Raw genomic sequence first — 5,850 nt, 5'->3', positions numbered from 1 at the left:
GCAGAAAATGAAATCTGGCCCTGCAGGAGCCTCTTGGGGCTGCTGCCGCAAATGCCCACGAGCTGGGTGACCCACAAACAGGGATTTACTCTGACACAGCTCTGGAGCCCAGAGGTCTGAAATCCAGGTGTCACAGGGCTGCACTCCCTCCAGAGGCTCTAAAGGAGGGTCCTTCCTGCCTCTTCCAGCTGCTGGTGGCTCCAGATGTTCCTTGGCTTGTGGTCACATCGCTCCAGCCTCTGCCTCCATCTTCATGTGGCCATCTCCCCTGTGTCTCCTCTTCTGTCTACTGTAAGGACGCTTGTCGTTGGATTTAGGGCTCACCCTGCTAATCTAGGATGACCTCCTCACCTTGAAATCCTCAACTTAATCACATCTGCAAAGACCCTTTTTCCAAATAAGGTCCCACTCACGGGTCCCGGGCATTAGGAGGTGGGCACGTCTTTTGGGGGTCCCATTCAGCCCACCACCGGTCTCTTCTCTGGAAATAGCCCCAGTCCCAGTAAAGATCTCCCCCAGGTTCCCTTCCCCTTCCCAGAGTCCCATCTGAGCAGCGCGCTCCTAAGGGGCACCTCTGCATGAGGGTCTGTGAGGTGTAAAGGAAATGGTGCCCTTGCCCAGCCTGGCGGTCCCATGGCGAGGAGCCCCCAGTCCCCGCTTCCCTCCGTGGGCTCAGTTGCTCCCTGGGGGGATTATTAACAGCATCACAGCTGGGACAAGGGCCCACTCCTCCCCTATGTTTTGGTGAATATAAGAGGGGTACCAGCCAATCCATGGTTACTTTGGGGATTAAAAGCAGTTGTGTGTTGGGCATTTATGGGATACACATGAGAGTATGTGTTCACATAAAAGCCTCCACACGGAGGTTCACGGCAGCTCTAGTCACGACCACCCAAACCTGGAAACGGCCCCGGCTCCTCAATGGTGGGCGTCTGGACACTGCGGTCCGTGCACACCGTGGGCAGGACTGGGCAGGAACGAAAGGACGGGTCTCGAGGGCCTGGTGCAGAGCGGAGAGCCAGCCCGAGGTTCCACGCCACGACTCCGTGTCTGCAGCGCTCTTGGAATGGCAGAGCTGCAGAAATGGGAACAGATCGGTGGTCTCCAGAGGTCGGGAACGGGAAGTGGGCGTGGCCATAAAGGGGCGACAGGAGGGGTCCTCCTGGAGATGGAATGTTCTGGATCTTGACCGTGGTGGTGGACACACTTGCTCACAGGTGTGATAAAAATGCACAGAACTAAACACACACACACACACACACACACACACACACACCCCTCAGCGCCTGCGAAACGGGGAGGCCGCAGCAGGGCAGGTGTCCGGGTGTGACCTCGTCCTATGCTGAAGTGAGCTGTGGCTGTCGGGGGCTCTGGGTAAGGGTGCTCGGGGTCTCTCTGCATGTCTCTCTCTACTGCATGTGAATTTACAATTCTCTCAAAATAAAATGTTAAATAGAGAAGGTGTTTGTCCTCTGAGTCAACCAAGGAAATGCCGGCAGGCGCTGTCCCCGTTGCCTCCGCCTGACCCCACTTCTCTGCTGCCCCCTGACTTGGGCCCAGTCTCCCCATCATCAGCATCCCCTCCAGGGCTCTCCACGATTCACTGCGAACCCAGGGCTCCTCCGCCTTCCCCGTGTCCCCTTGTTACAGCAACCACATGACCCCACACTGCCCCTTAAATATTCTGCAGGTGGGGCAGCCTGGCAGGGCCAGGAGGGGCTCCTGGGACCCCTCAGCACCCCCAGCCTGAAGAGCAGTTGCCCCACCCTCCCTCTGAAGGGGACACATCCTGCAGCCTGAGACCTGCCCCACGGCCGCCCTCTTCCCTCAGTCACTCTGGGCGGTGGCGACGGGGGCCTGGCAGAGCTTCAATTCCCCTTCCGCGGGCATCAGACCCAGGATGCAGCAGCTCTGTCGTGTGGGCAGATGTGGAGGCACCCAGCCTCCCGCCGCCCGCCTAGCTTCCGGCTCCCTGTCTGGATCCTTGGTCCAGCCTGCTGGGCCGTGGCAGGGGACACGTGGGAAGCTGCTCACTTGGCTGGGGCCTGCTGGCGTGGAAAGCTGTAATTGGTGAGCGGAGGAGGGGCTGCCCACAATGCCCGCGTGAGCCTCACCAGGACAGGTTTTCTTCGTGTCTAATCGCATCCTACTTACTGTGATTACATTGATTTTGCTTTCAGTGCAGAATGGTATTCGTAACCTCTGACGTCCCAAGGACCTGGTACCTCCTTTTCTCATCAGAAGAGACTGCCCTGTGCCCCAGAGGTGACCTGGGCAGGATCCAGCCCCCTGGGCAGAGGGAGGGAGCTGATGCAGGGAGCCTGGTCTCCGCTTGGGTGGGTCTGGGGTCAGAGCAGTCACCAGGCCGGCCCCCTGCAGTGGGTCCTCGTAGTTCTGATGTAGGGACAGGAAACTATCCAGAGAGGGGCTCTCGGGCACCTTCCCAGGTAGGGGCCTGCCCAGGGGCACCACCCTCAGGTCAGACCAGTCTCACCTCTGCCCAGGCCCTTGGGGATGTCTCTGTTCCCCAATAGTCCCCTCTCCCCACCCTAGTCATGGGTGTCCCAAATCTGTGGGGAGCAGCCTGGGAAGGGTCCGGGGCAGGAGACCTGGGGGCTCAAATCTCTTTCAGCAGCCCCCTTGCCCCTCTGCATGGGGACAGGGTGGAGAACCTGCGCCAAAGATAAAGCCAGACACTAGTTAGCGTGGTAAGGACAGAGTTTAGTCAGTGATATCCATTGCAACAGGGAAGCGTCCGGTGTGGACTGAAAGCCTCAGTTTGTACACAGGGGACTGGACGTTTAAGGGGAGAGGAGGAGGAGGGAGGGGTGAGCTCAGTAGAGGCGGGAGGGGGAGGCTGGTCCCTGGAGAGCCATCTGGGTTGGCTCAGTGGCACTTGCCGGAGGCAGGCTCCCGCCCTCCCGCACAGGCCCCGTCTTCAGGTGCTGCTGGGACAGACAGCAAGCTCTTTTGGCTGCCTGGAGTTTTCTCAGGCAGGGACCTTAAGCGGGTCTGGGGTCACCCCAGGGATATGAGCCTTGAGCTGTGAGACACTTTGTTAGTGGGTGTCTAAGTCTTTAGAGGCCAAGGTTGAGGCCGAGTCAAGAAGAGGCTCAGAGGAGCCTGAGCTGGAGTTTGGTCAAGGAGAGAATCTTTGCCACCTGCCCTGTGGTACTCAGAGCCCACCCAGCAGCGCCCACCAGGATACAACCCAAAACTGAGAGCAGGACAAACGCCCCCGAGGAGACACGGCACAGGCACTGGAGGGGGAGACCACAGCCAACCAGACCCCTCATCGTGGGGCGGACCCAGGGGCTTCAGGCCTCGGAGAATAAAGCCCCTCTCGATCCCGCGCGTCCGAGTGGGGTTCCCCTTCCCACATCCCCCAGCTTCGCTGCGCACCCCTCCCCAGCCGGGGTCGTGGGGATTCCTGAGTCGCGTTTCCCCCTCTTCCCTTTCTCTATGTGGTCACAAGGCACCTCAAACACACAGAACACAGCACCCGCAGCCCTGGCCCACCGTGTTCTGTTACGTGTTTGTTGCATGTGTTAGGACCGCTGCTGCGACAACAGCTCTTGTAAGTGGACGCCGTCCCTTCCCTTCCTCCCCGCCCCCGCCCCTGACCCCCTGAGTTAGGAGGTGTCATGCTCCGGGTGGGCGCGGCGCCTCTGACGCACAGGCACAGGCCTCGTGCCTTCCCTGCCACTTGCACGTGGGTGGAACCGGTGCCCTCGCGGGCACTCTGTGCCCCGCAGCTGGCTGTCGAGGTTCCTCTGGGTTGATGCACAGGCTGCGGTTCATTCCATGTGCTGCTCTACGGTGTCCCTGTTTCAATGCACCACACCCGATTCCCTCACTCTCCTGGTGGCGAGCACTGAGGACGTCCCTAGTTTCCCACCAGCAGTAAACACTCCACAGCAGAAATGCTGGACCTAGCGTGTGGCTGTCCCCACCCTTGCCGGAAGTCACCAAAGTGGCTGTGCCCCCACGTACCCTGCACGGTGTACTCGTCCCCAGGTCCTGCCACCTCCACAACCAGGGGTCGCTCAGACCTGACCTCACGGATGAAAAAAGGAACTCGTTGCCTGCCTCTGCCTGTCTCTGGTCCCCGGCGACGGGGAAGGTGCGCACATCTGTGCGGACTGTCCCTTAGTTTCCTCCTCTGGGAGCTGCCCGCTCAGACCTCCTGCCCCCTGCTCAGTTTGCTTTTCTTTTTCCTTGTCTGTTTTTAATTCTCTGTGCTGGATCAATCCGTTTCTGCTCGCCAGAGCCGTGGGCACCTCCCCTCCCGCATCTATAGTGCCTTTCACTTTGTACTTTTGTGTTTTGTCCTCCGGAAACTTCTAGTCTGCTTACGCCCGTGCCTGTGATGTTTATGCTTACTGGGGAGTCCCTGCTCTTGGGGCTGCCTGTGCCTTTCCTTCTGGCACTTTCAGCAGCACGGCCTCATTCTTCTGCAGGACTCGGGACCCAGACCCTGCCGCTCACCAGCTGTGTGACCTCGGCCACGTTTCCCAACCTCTCTGTGCTTCAGTTTCTGTACCTGCAAAGCATGCACAGTGACAGCAGCTACAACCTCATAAGCTTATTATGAGGCTTAAGTCCATGAATACACGTAAAGTACTTAAAACAACGTGGGACAGACAGGACGTGTTTGACAGGGACTGTCTTATGATTGCTGCCATGGGACTGGCCACGTCCAAACGTCACCTCCCTCTGCGAACGAGTCCACAGGTGGCACCTGGGCTTGTCTGGCCATCTTTGTATTCTTAGCACCCAACAAAGGGGCTGCCACTCAAACACTCCCAATTAGGCAATCCATGGTGAGTGTCTCTGCTCTGAGCCAGGAGCAAGGACAGAGGGCAGGACCTGGACGCTCTGAATCCAGGGTGGGGCCACAGATGAGCTGCGTCCTAGGAGCCGGCCCATCAAAACACCCAGTGTTGTTCTTAAAGATTGACCTTTCAAAGCCTGCATCTTCTCGGTGCCAGAAAGCACCTGACAGGGCTGAGTGGACAGTGGGAGGAAGGGTGACCTTGGCCAGGCCCCTGGGGGAAAGGACGCAGGCTTTGGAAGCTGAAGGCCTGGGCAGGTGCTGTGAAGGTCCTGGTCAGCTGAGCTCACAGGAACCACAGGCCCTTCCCAGCTGGGTGCAGGGGACCGAGGTGGGAGGAGGGCGGGGTCCACACAGGGGCCAGGAGGAGACCTGGTGGTTTTCCCACCTGCAGTGCCAGATGCTGAGGGATGGTGGCGCCTGCCACGTTTTCTCCTGGATGGTCTGCCCTCACTGGGATGAGCCCCAGCAACCCCTCCACGTGCAGAGCTTCACAGGGGGACTGAGCACAGGGCCAAGGAAACCCAGGATGAGGTTCCTGAGTGACCTGCTCACCCCCGGGAGGCCTGAGGGACATACCTGAGGCAGGTGGCTGCAGAGAGTACTGAGAGCAGGCTGGCAGCACAGCAGAGCCACACTCCTGGCATCCCAGGCTCTTCCTGCCTCTCTGTCCTCTGCTCCCTGAGCTCAACCTGCACCCCTGCGTTCAGCTTCGTGAGAAGCTCAGGCCCGGTGCTGGGCCTGGCGGGGAGGGGGTCAGGGACCTGGGGACTCCAGGCCAAAGAGGAAGAGCCCTGAGGCGGGGACCCCTAGGCGGTGTTGGAGGCAAGGAGGACTGTGACTCAGGGAGACGTGGGTGCAGGCGTTCGCCCCGGGCCCCTGCACCTCGCCCCCAGTGCAAAAACACAGCTTCCTCCCCCTCCCTTGCCAGCACCGGCAGGTGGTGAGGGAAGCTGGTCTGCCTGGGCGTGAGGCTGCAACGCTGCAGCACGTCCCCCTGCAGGGTTAGCGAGGGG

The sequence above is a fragment of the Galeopterus variegatus genome, unplaced genomic scaffold (genome assembly GCF_000696425.1).
Source record: "Galeopterus variegatus unplaced genomic scaffold, G_variegatus-3.0.2 Scaffold12790, whole genome shotgun sequence".
In the NCBI taxonomy this organism is placed as follows: Eukaryota; Metazoa; Chordata; class Mammalia; order Dermoptera; family Cynocephalidae; genus Galeopterus; species Galeopterus variegatus.
This window is presented reverse-complemented; position numbering follows the sequence as displayed.